Consider the following 12,062-nt stretch of genomic DNA (forward strand, 5'->3'; position numbering starts at 1 on the left):
TATTGTTCTTTAATAGAGCGAGACAAGTGGTTCCTGTTTCACCTTTGTAAAGCTTCTCTATGAGTTGACTATCATGCACACTGTTTTAGTCAAGAAGTGATCTTTATTATTAACCGTTTGAGTTGAAGCAGTGTGTGTGTGTGTGTGTGTGTGTGTGTGTGTGTGTGTGTGTGTGTGTGTGTTTCTCTCTTTCTCTCTCTTACTTGAAGTGGCTTAAAAGATAGAAAAAAAAGATACATCAGTACAGATGAACACACACACACACACACACACACACACACACACACACACACACACACACACACACACACACACTTACACATAACACTGGTGTCTTTCCCCGTTGAGCATTCGTTGTGTATTAGAGAAAGCGAGAGTCACGCTGATTTTCCAAGGGTGTAGAGGCGTGAAGAGGGTGGGGGAGCTTGGAAGGGGCGAGGACTGGTGAGGGGAGGAGGAGATAGGAGTAGAGAGGAATCCTAGGAAGCCAGGAGACGTTCAATAAACAGATGGTTAAATGTTAGCGGGGTCAGTTAGTTAGTTAATTTGTGTGAACTGTGGAGAAAAGTGCAAGGATTGGGGTGTGACAGGGGTGAGGTGAAGGGCGTAACAGGCACAGGACGGCAGGGGTGAAAGGGGAAGAATAGATAGTGAAGGAGGTGGAACGATGTGGTCACAGGGGTGAGGGCAGTGAAAGAGCGGCAGGGTTTCAAGTGGCAGGAATGGATAACAGGGTGACACGGGGGTAGGAAAGATGTGGCGGGGATGACTGGCTGATGGCAGGAGTGAAGGGGAAGTGGTGACGGTGTAGCAGGATGGCAGATGTGAAGGGATGAAAGGACAGGATAACAGGGGGGTGAAGTGAAGGGGTGACACTGGCAGGGTGACTAGGCTGAAGTGAAGGAAAGGAGTGATAGGGATGACAATGTGGCGGGGGGTGAGGTGAAGGGGTAAGGGGTGACACAGTGACAGGGGAACGATAGGGGTGACAGGAGTGATAGGGATGACAGGGGGAAGCAGGGGTTAAAAGGCAGAGAGGTCTTGAGGGCAAAATAAGCGTGTGAATGTAAGGAAAAGCTTCAAAGTTTTGCTCCAGAATAGGGTACCGGGAGCACACACGCACGCACGCACACACACACACACACACACGCACACGTATACATGCATGTACGTACAGTCATACATATGCACATGACACGCACACAAAATGTCACAGGATGAAAAAAATGAATGCGAGTAAAAGGCGGTAGAAAAGATTTGACACACACACACACACACACACACACACACACACACACACACACACACACACACTCTGCCATATACATACATGTGCGTAGGAATACATGTAGCCATATTCACTTTAAAGTTTCGTATAAACACACACACACACACACACACACACACACACACACACACACACACACACACACACACACACAGACGTTCAGCTTCCTTTTTGTATCACTCTGGCAAACTTCTAATCAAGTTTTTTATCTCAGAGTGAAAAGAATGGCGAGAACTTGATGAAGATAGACAGACTCTCATTGCCTCGCCATTCATTCCTGGCAAGGACAGAGACTGATGCGAAATTAGACCAAATGAAAAGTATGTAGAAGAAAAATAGAAAAAAAAAAAAAATATCAGCAGAGACACTTAAACTTGGTAGCTTGTGTAGAAGAGAGAGAGAAAAAAAGTATATTGATATTTCTGTAAACGTTATTTTAATGATTCTTGATTTTTTTTTTTTTAGTTTCTTCAGTGAATAGAAAACAAGAAAGATTAAGATGGTTGTACAAAGAAACGGAGAAAAAAAAATGAAAAAAAAAATATTATAAGCTTTTTTTGACTAATTAGGAAAAAAAAAGATGTGATAACTACGAAATCAGAAAAAAAAAGAAAATTAAGAGAAAAAGAAACCTGAAAAAAACTTATAAATGTAACAGAACTTTAATGAAGAAAAAAGAAAAAGAAAAAGAAAAAAGTTGTCCCTGAAAAAAAAAGACAAAAAAAGACACCGGTAATTCAGAAAAAAAACAAAAGAAAAAAAAACACCCAAAGAAAACAAAAAAGACGCACAAAAACACACGAAAAAACGTGGATAAAAAAAAACAAGACTGAAAGAAAAAAAAACACGAAAACCAAGAAAAAAAAACAATATAAGAACCCAAAAACCCTTAAAAAATCGAAAAATAAAACACCCATAAATTTGCCCCAGAGACCCTGATGACCACGAAAAGACGAAAGGCACAAGCGCTCAAGATCATGTTTACCACTCAGTCCCTCGCAGGAGACCAGTAGTGAAGATAGCGAGCAGCGCGTTGGAGCAAGACAGGGCATCTTGGGTCCTCTGCCACCTCCCTACGTGCAATGTACTCAGGAAAACATGTGTCTGGCGAGGCGAGGGAGTCTCTCTGAGAGAAACAAACTTGACGTGTAGTTAGGTTGACTGTCCTTCCGCTGGTAAAGCAGCGAGGAGACGACAGGCAGTGATAAAGTGAAGGTGGCGGTGGTGGTGGTGGTGGTGCATGCTGCTGCCCGCTGGGAAGGTTTACTCTCTCTCTCTCTCTCTCTCTCTCTCTCTCTCTCTCTCTCTCTCTCTTGGCTTCGTTGTCAGTCATGAAAAGGGGGACATCGCCCTCTTCTCATCTCCTTTCTTCCTCTGCAGAAGTTTCTCATCTTCCTCCCTCCTCCTCCTCTCCCTCCTCCTCCCAGGCGCCAACACCAACCCATGACTGAGTTCGTCTCTGCTGCTCTTCCTCCTGCTGGCAACTTCATCTCAAGGTAATAAAGATAAATTGCTTTTTTTTTTTATATTTATTCTCTTAAGATATACATGTTGGCAGGGTGCTTCTCTCTTACTACTACTACTACTACTACTACTATTGTTATTGATATACGCAGTGCATTGTTTGTTATGATGAGGACTTGTACCATAAGTATTATTGGGGTTAAGAGAGAGAGAGAGAGAGAGAGAGAGAGAGAGAGAGAGAGAGAGAGTCTTTCCTGGAGTTTGAAAGCCTCGACCAGCTGCTTCGTTATGAAAATTTTTAAATGAAGCTTCGAACTGGCATTCCGAAGCTAATTAAGAAGGGGAAGGTTTAATGTCCTGGGAGAGGGGGAGGGGGGATGAGGAGGGATGGAAGGCGGGAAGGAAAGGAAGGAGGGAGGGAGGGAATGTATACGCGGATTGGCAAAGGATGGAGAGGAGGGAGGAGGGAGGGATGGTATGGGTGTATAAGGAATGGGAGAAGGGGGGGAAGAGGGAGGGAAATGGGGAAATGGAGAGAGAGTGAGAGAGGGAGTATAGCTTGGTAAGGGATGAGGGGAATGGAAGAGAAGGGAAAGGTGGAGAGAGGGAGGGTATGAAATAGGAAACGATTGAGGGGGAGGAGAGGTAGAGAAGGAAAAGGAAGGAATGGGGGAGGGATAAAGAAGGGAACAATAAAAGAAAAGGAAGGGTAGAAAGGACAAAGGGAATCAAAGAAGTAGGAAGCAGAGAAGAGATGGAAGAGAGAAGAATAAAAAGAAGGAGAGAGAAGGAGAAGGATTGAGAGGGAGGAATAGAAGGAAGGAAAGAAGACGGAGTAAATGAGGGATAGAAGAGAGAAGAATAGAGAAAAGAAGGAAGTGATGGAGTATAGAAGGCAAGAAAGAAATGGAAAGGTAAGGAAAAATGGAAGAAAGATAAGCAAATGAGAAATAAGGAAAGAAAGAAAGGCAGAGAGAGAGAGAGAGAGAGAGAGAGAGAGAGAGAGAGAGAGAGAGAGAGAGAGAGAGAGAGAGAGAGAGACGAAGAATGAGGCAAAAGATTAAGAGAGGAAAGAGAAAGAGAGAGAGAGAGGAAAGAAGGGAGAGCTTGATAACAGAAGATGGAGAAATGACAAAACAACGGACGAGAGAAAGAGATGAAAATGGAAAGGAGAGGGAGAAAAAATAGAGGGAGGAGGGAAAACGTAGGATGAAAGGGAGCGAGATAGAGAGGAAGAGAAAGGAGTGATGTGATGGAAAGAAAATAAGGAAGGAACTAAGACGAGCAAACAATGAATGAATAAATAGAAGGAAAGTCTCAAGATGAAAACAGAAAGGAGGAGAAAGAAGGAATGATGAGAGAGAGAGAGAGAGAGAGAGAGAGAGAGAGAGAGAGAGAGAGAGAGAGAGAGAGAGAGAGAGAGAGAGAGAGAGCCTGGCAAAGAAAGGACCGATCGACCTAAGATGGAGGTGTGGCCTTCTGTTAGCAAAAGAAACGCTCTAATGTTAAGGTCATTGAACCGGCCAAATCCTGTGCCCGAGGAGCTTGAATTACTAGTGTTAAAAGTCACAGACAGACAAACAGGAAAGGTTTATTGTGTGTTGGGTGTTATCGCCCCCCGTCTGCAGGAGTAATTTTTACTCATTGACTACCTGACAGTGAATATAGACGCAATGATGGTACCAAATAAGTGTGAAAATGAGATAATTATTGGTGATTTACACCAAAACACAGTGCGCGAAGCATTTAACACACTCATGGTTGTGCACGACTTGCACGCAACCATGTCACTCCTTTTCCCACCCACACCCGCTCTGGATCATCCCTCGATCCAGTCGTGACCGACCTTCCCTCCGATACCATACAGTGTTCTTCCCTAGACTTTGTAGGCACTTCGGACCATGTGGCAGTCCTCACAAGGATTAGTTTCAAGAGGCCGCGTGAGGGAGTGCTACACTCGAACTCTGTGGGAGGTGGGAGAAGGCAAATTGGCAGGCTATGCAAGGAGCACTCCTCAAAACTACTGGGACTGAGATGATGTGTTATGTGGAGACACTGACCAGCAGGTGGGGCAGTTCACCGAGCTGCTTCTACACCCTGCAGGGACCGCTGGGTGCCCCACTCCACACACCAAGCCAAGGGATCAGACCAACCCTGGTTTGGGCCAGAATGTCGAGCTGCCTCCGACGCAAAGTACCATGCCTGGCTCGCCTTTAAGAGGCATCCCACAGCCTGGAACAGACAGCGACACAGGAGGCAACCAACCACATGAGGGCTACTCAAGGCTGGGCTTCTAACCAATGGGTGACAGATCTCAAGAGGAAGCTGCGGGAGGCCAGGTGGGGTCCAAACGCTGGTGGAGTCTTGTTAAGGAGCAACAAGGTGTGTCTAGGGGGAACACCATTCCTCCCCTCCACCGGGATGACGGTACAATAGCGCAGATCTGCCCCGAGATCCTAAAGCAAACCTCCTTGCCAAGCACTTCACTGATAAGATGTGCGTCTCCGACCCTAAAAGACCTCCACCCTCACTACGCAAACATGAAGTGAAAAGAAAAATTATCATTTGCCACAACGAGTGAAGTGGAAGGTGAAGGCAGTGCTTTCCAAACTTGACGTGACAAAAGCAGTGGGTTCTGATAACGTTAGCCCACACTTGCAACTTCGCCAGTGTGCTGATGAGCTGGCTCGCCCACTCTCTACGATATTCAACCAGTGCTTACCGGACCAACAGGTGGCCAAGTATCTGGAAAGTGGCTAGTGTTGTGCCAGTACACAAGAAAAATGAAAAAAAAACAGTGGCTAAAAACTATCGTCCGGTGTCCCTGCTGCCTGTGCTCAGCAAGGGTGCTCCGAGTCCATAGTGGCCTCAAGAGAGTCACAGAGCACCTTGAGAAGCACCACCTACTGTGTGGCCGGCAGTTTGGGTTCAGGCCGGGCAGATCGGCCACTGACCTGCACTCTGCTGCTCACCTCGGAGTGGAGTGCTGCTCTGGACGCAGGGGAAGGCCTCTGCAGTTGTTGCCCTTGACATCGAAGGGGCCTTTGACAAGGTGTGGCATGCAGGTCTCCTTGCAAAGCTCCGTGCAGCAGGTGTGGATGGGCCCCTCTTGTTGCTGTTTGGTGATTACTTGAGAGAGAAGAATCTCAAAGTGGTCATTGATGGCCAGGAGTCTGAACAGCATGCAGTAAGATCAGGTGTTCCTCAGGGAAGCTTTCTACGGCCTCCTGCTCTGGAACATCTACATAAACGACCTCCTGCACTTAATCCCCAGTGTAAGAGATTATGCTGATGACCTCACGCTGGCTCAGAGCTACAGCCCAGGGGAGGAGACTGACACGGCCGACCACATGGGCAACGTCACCCTGAACCGCATTGTGTCGTGGGGCAGCAAGTGGCAGAAATGTAAAATTTGCCCCAAACAAAACACAGATGTCAATCATCTCAAGGTTCAGAGGACGCCCCTCCAACTCAGCCTTAGAGGGGCAAGCTTATACGGCGGCAAGACGAGATGGATGTACTGGGGGTCACATATGACTCCGCGCTGACCTTCAGGCCCCACATAGAGCGCTCTAGCCAGGGAGGCCTCGGGTAAGCTGGCGCTCACTCAGGAGGCTCCTTGACGACAAAGGCCTGGAGATCTTGTACAAGGCTCAAGTTCGTTCCTCCCTGGAGTACTCGTGCCTTGCTTGGGGGAGGAGCGGCGAGCAGGCATCTTTCCCTCCTGGACAGGGTACAGGCTCGGGCAGTGAGGCTCATAAAGGACAGTGGAGGCAGAAATAAGCCAAAGCTCCACTCCCTTCAACATCGCAGGGACGTAGCGGGCCTCGCTGTGATGTACAAAATACAACAACAGCGAATCCCGCATCTCCAAGCTCTCCGCCAGCCCCTGCGGCGGGCACAAGTGACCACCCGGGCTGTCACTTTAATGGCTGCTGAATTATTTCAGTGTTGCTGCCGTACTTGGCACCATCAACGCCAGTACGTCCATCATTATGGTAAACTATGGAACACCGTAATTGCTGCACAGATAGACTTCAGTGAAATGAATCTACAGCAATTCAAGGAATGTGTGAACGTCTGGTTGCCATATAAGCACCCGCTAGTAACAATTGTTAGTAACACATTTAGAGTTAGGCTTTTAGATAGGAAACACTAAAAATGTTCCCTTTAGCCTGTAAAAGTGATACATTATATGTAAAAATATTTTGTAACATTCTCTTTAACTATGTATTGATTGGTGTACAAGAGAGAGAGAGAGAGAGAGAGAGAGAGAGAGAGAGAGAGAGAGAGAGAGAGAGAGAGAGAGAGAGAGAGAGAGAGAGAGCTTTTCTTTCATTTCCATCCTGAAGTGCGATAGTTTACACTTCTTTATTTGGTTTATTTTGTCGTGTGTTATTAATTTATGCAGCAAGTCTTAATCTGTCTGTGTGTCTGGTTGTCTGTCTGTCATTCGGTGTGTACATGTCTCTCAGGTGTTTCTCGGTTTGCTTGTCTGTTTTTTTTTTGTGTTTTTTTATATGTCTTCTCTTCTTGTTCTCTTAATTGTTTCTTCCTTTCTATTTTTTGTTTCCTTCCTGTTTAAATCACCTGTCCTTTGTCTTTCTGTTTGTCTGCCTGTCTGTCTGTCTGTCTGTTTGTATATAAGTTAATTCTGTTTGTTAATCTCTCTCTCTCTCTCTCTCTCTCTCTCTCTCTCTCTCTCTCTCTCTCTCTCTCTCTTATTTGGGGATTAAGTAGAAAAGTTAAGATAAGAGAGATTCCCGAGTCTTACTTAATTGTGTTTTAATTCCCCAAATCTCTTTATGTTCTGCACTTAATGGTGATTTCTATAGGAGATGAAGCGCAGAGAGAGAGAGAGAGAGAGAGAGAGAGAGAGAGAGAGAGAGAGAGAGAGTGTACTGAGCTTTGAAGCGCTGGCCAACAATGAGGTTAAATTTCGCCGGGAGAGAAAGGAAGAAAGAAAGAAAGAAAGAGAAAGAAAGGAAGTAATAAAAAGAAAGAGAAGGAAGGAAGGAAGGAAATAAGGAAGGAGGGAAGGAAGAAAGATAAGAAAAAAGCATCAGAAAAAGAATTAACTATGGAGGAAAGGGAGAAAGAGATGGAACAAGAGAAGGGAAGAAGAAAGAGGAGGAACAGGAAGAGGAAGGGAATGGGGAAAGAGAAGGGAGGAGGGAGGAGGAAGGAGAAGATTACGAAAGAAATAGAAAAGTGTGTAATCAAATAAGAGAGAAGGAAAAGGAGGGAAGGAGAATAAGAATAACAAGAAGGAAGACTTAGAAACAATATAGAAGAAAAAAATGCGAATACTAAATACACACAGACAGAGAGAGAGAGAGAGAGAGAGAGAGAGAGAGAGAGAGAGAGAGAGAGAGAGTCGGAATGCCCTGCCTAGCGCTCCTGAAATCTGTGGCAATAGGAGAGAGGGGAAGTGGTTGTGGTATTAGCACTATTAGCAGAGAGGTGCCAGCAGCAGCAGCAGCAGCAGCAGCAGCAGTGAAATTAGTAGTGGTAGTAGTGGTGGTGATAGTGGTGGTATTAAACAATACTTACGAAATTTGTATTTGTAGTAGTGGTGGTGGTAGTAGTAGTAGTAGTAGTAGTAGTAGTAGTAGTAGTGCTAGTAGTAGAAAGAGAAAGAAGGAAGACGAAAAGAGGAGATAAAACGAGAGAGAGAGAGAGAGAGAGAGAGAGAGAGAGAGAGAGAGAGAGAGAGAGAGAGAGAGAGAGAGAGAGAGAAATTATTATTATTATTATTATTATTATTATTATTATTATTATTATTATTGTACGGTAGTAGCAGCAGCAGAAGAAGCAACAACAGCAACAACGATATAAAAAAGAACAATAGCAATAATAACAACGCATCCCTTCACCTTCCACACACACACACACACACACACACACACACAGCGTCAGTTAGGGGAGACTTTCATGGAGGTGAACTTGAAAACACTCCCGGCAGGAACAACAGAAAAGTGAGTGAGTGGAACGCCTTGCTTGTTTTTTCAACGAGTTTTTCTTTTTTTTTTTCTTTTTTTTTCTGTGCTTTGATAACTTATTTTTACTCTCTTTCTTTCTTTTTTTTATTAAGAGGGGATGTCTTTGTTATTTTTCGATTATATTTTTGTTATGTTTTGTTTCTATTTTAACCATTTTTTTCTCTTCTTTTTTTTGTTATTAATCTTTTCTTTTAATTTTCTGTTACCTCTCTTGTTACCTCCTTTTATTGAACTTCGTCACCTTATTCATGTCGCCTTTCACAATTCACTTCCCCTCTCTATCACCCTCAAATTTACGATTCATGTTTCCACTTTCTTATCCTCGCATTTTTTTTTTCTTATTTCCTTGTACTTTCATTCAGTGTTTATTTATCCTTCATATTATCCATTTATCCAGCTTATTTATTTTTATTTTCTTATTCAATGAAACAAAATACGTACGTTTATGTGTGTACGTATGTGCGTGTACGTGTTTGATCACTGTTTCGTAAAAATATCACGAAATTTAGTTTTGGTGTATTATTGTTACTTACTTTTGATTACTTTTTGTTGATATTACTGTTTGCAGTGCGCATGTCGCGTTTTGTTTGTTTCTTACTTCACCCCGGCGCCAGCAGCCAGCACCCAGCAGCCGCCACGCAGGTGAGTTGTCTGTAGTGGCTGCTTCCGCCAGGGGTGTGTGTGGTGTGGCGGCCGTGTGACATGGCCCATGCTGGTTCCCTGCTGTTCCTTGGTATGTCAGTGTAAAGTGGAGCTTTGTGTACAGGTGCAATACAGACACGTGATTTGTAGGTTGGCTTATTGTTTTGTTCCATACGGCAGATGCGGATACGTGTTTGGTATTGCTCCAGCCGTTCCGTGAAAATTTGTTTGATTGTTGTTCGCAGCTGTGGGTGGTCTGCTGCGTGTGTGTGTGTGTGTGTGTGTGTGTGTGTGTGTAACACGTTGTGCCAGGCGCTGAGCTTGGCGGGGAAGCTGTGTACCATGCCTGTGTGATGTGCCCAGGACTGTGAGGCTATTTACCGCTGCTTGGTCAATATTGTAAGTGAATATTTGTTTAGGTTAGATAATTTTTGTGAACTTTCGTAGTTTGATGGCTGAACATTTAGCATTGTATGAGTTTGGATACTTTTGAATTTGTGGTGTTATGCTCTGTGATGTTGTGTTAGTTAGGTAATTGTTTCCTCAGGTTGGATCGACTTAGTAAAATAAGTTGAATGCAACGTTCGACCTTCTCTACCCAGTGGTTTTGACGAAACAATCATGTACGCATTGAGTCTGTGCACGTGTCCAGTGACGCGGCAGCACAATTGGTCCGTGTACGTAAACCCTGTAAGGTGTGGGACGCAGATGTGAAATTCTTCCAGTCCAGGTGTGTACGGCGGGTTACACGTGGAATCCATACTCTCAGCAGAGAGAAGGAAGGAAATGAGGAGAAGAGTGAAAGGAAAAGAGAGAAAGAAGGATTAGAGAGAGAGAGAGAGAGAGAGAGAGAGAGAGAGAGAGAGAGAGAGAGAGAGAGAGAGAGTTACAGCAATACTGATGTTAGCTAGGTAAGTAAGTAGACAGATAGATAGATAGATAGATGTATAGATAGATAAGCTTAGATAAGGTGGGAGACACAGATAGATAGATAGATGTATAGATAAATAGATGGATAGATAGATAAAAAAATGTCACCTTTTCTCATCTCCCCATATTTTTCTCCCTCCTTTCTTCACCTTCTTTCCTCTTCCACCTTATTCCCTTTCATTTACCTTTTCCTCCTCCTCCTCCTCCAGGCCTACCTTCATGATGGACATGCGCGAGGTGTTAGGGGCGTCCAAGTGGTTCTTGGCAGCTGATCTCCAGACGGTGACCTTGTCCAGTGACCAGCAGTGCGTGACAACTTCGTGGTGCACTTCATGGGTGAGTGAGTGAGTGAGTGGGGTAGTGGAGGGAGGGAATAAGAGATTTTTTGTTTTCTTTAGTCAGTCCTTCAGTTCGTTTATTGGTCAGTTTTCTTTGATTATCTTCTTTCAATATTCCTTTTTTTATATATTCTGATAATTCATTCTTTTATATTTTACTTTTCCCTCGTTCATTTGTTTTTCTTACTTCAGCCTTTTAGCCTATTTTTTTCTTTTCCTTTTTCATGTTTCTCATTTCTATCTCCCTTCGTCTATCGTTTCCTTTCTCTCATTTCTCATCCAATCACCTCCTTTCGTCTATTTTTTTCTCTCTTTCATACCTCCTCGCCTTATCAGTCATATTTAAGTCTTTCTTCCTCTTTTGTCCCTCTCCTTGTTTCCATCTCATCGGTCACGCTGAGTCCTCATTTCTTGTGTCGCTATTCTCCAGTCTCCCCTCATTCCATCTCTTCCTCTCATCATCATCTCATCAACTTCTTCTCCTCCTTTTACTTCATAATTGCATCACATTGACAAAGTTTCCTCTTTCATTTAGTTTACTCATTTTCCTTCCTCCCATACCCCCTCACACACACCGTCCTTTCCCATACACCCTCACACACGCCTTCCCCTCACCCTTCTCCCTTCCTGACGCAGGCCCCAGCGCAGGTCGTCTTGAGCTGGACTTATCCCGCGTGCTGGCTGGCCGCAATCTGGACCCTCCCACCATCATCATCAGGGGCGTGTCCTGACCCGGACCGCCCTAAGAAGCTGCCCCACAGGACCTGCGGGAGCCTGGAGGAGGAGACACTGCTGGAGGAGTATAAGAGCGAGTCTGGGGGATGGGAAGGGAGAGGAGAGTACAAGGTGTAAGGGTGCAGATGGGAGCACTGGAAAAAAGGGGGAGGGAGGGGAGGTGAGTATGGCAGTTGGGGGGAGGAAGGGCAAGAAAATGGAAGGGAAGGAGAAAAAGGAGAAATGAAAGGAGAGGGAAAGTAGGAGGGTGGTGGCAGGGGATATGGGCGGTGTTTGGGTATTTGGGTTCAGAGGTTTAGGCTGTTTGCTCAGCGTTTGTTTCCTTTAGGCATCTCAAATGTTCCTCGGTAGGAAGCACATCCCCAATCCCTTTGCAGAGGCTTCCTTTTGATATCTCAAATGGGCAGCCTGCAGGAACATCATCCCCAATCCCTTTGCAGAGGTTTCCTTTAGGTACCCCAAATGTTCCTTTGCAGAACATATCCCTCAATCCCTTTGCATCCCCAATCCGTTTGCAGAGGTTTCTTATCAGGTTTTTTCTTTTGCGGCCAACACCCCGTGGAGATCTCAAGGGCGGTGTTGCCGGAGCTGGCCTCGCCTCCGCCCTGCTGCTGCCTCTGCTTCACCTCATCGCCTGCGATAAACCCATCAACATCAAGGCAT

This window comes from Scylla paramamosain, unplaced genomic scaffold, assembly GCF_035594125.1.
Source record: "Scylla paramamosain isolate STU-SP2022 unplaced genomic scaffold, ASM3559412v1 Contig24, whole genome shotgun sequence".
Taxonomy (NCBI): Eukaryota; Metazoa; Arthropoda; class Malacostraca; order Decapoda; family Portunidae; genus Scylla; species Scylla paramamosain.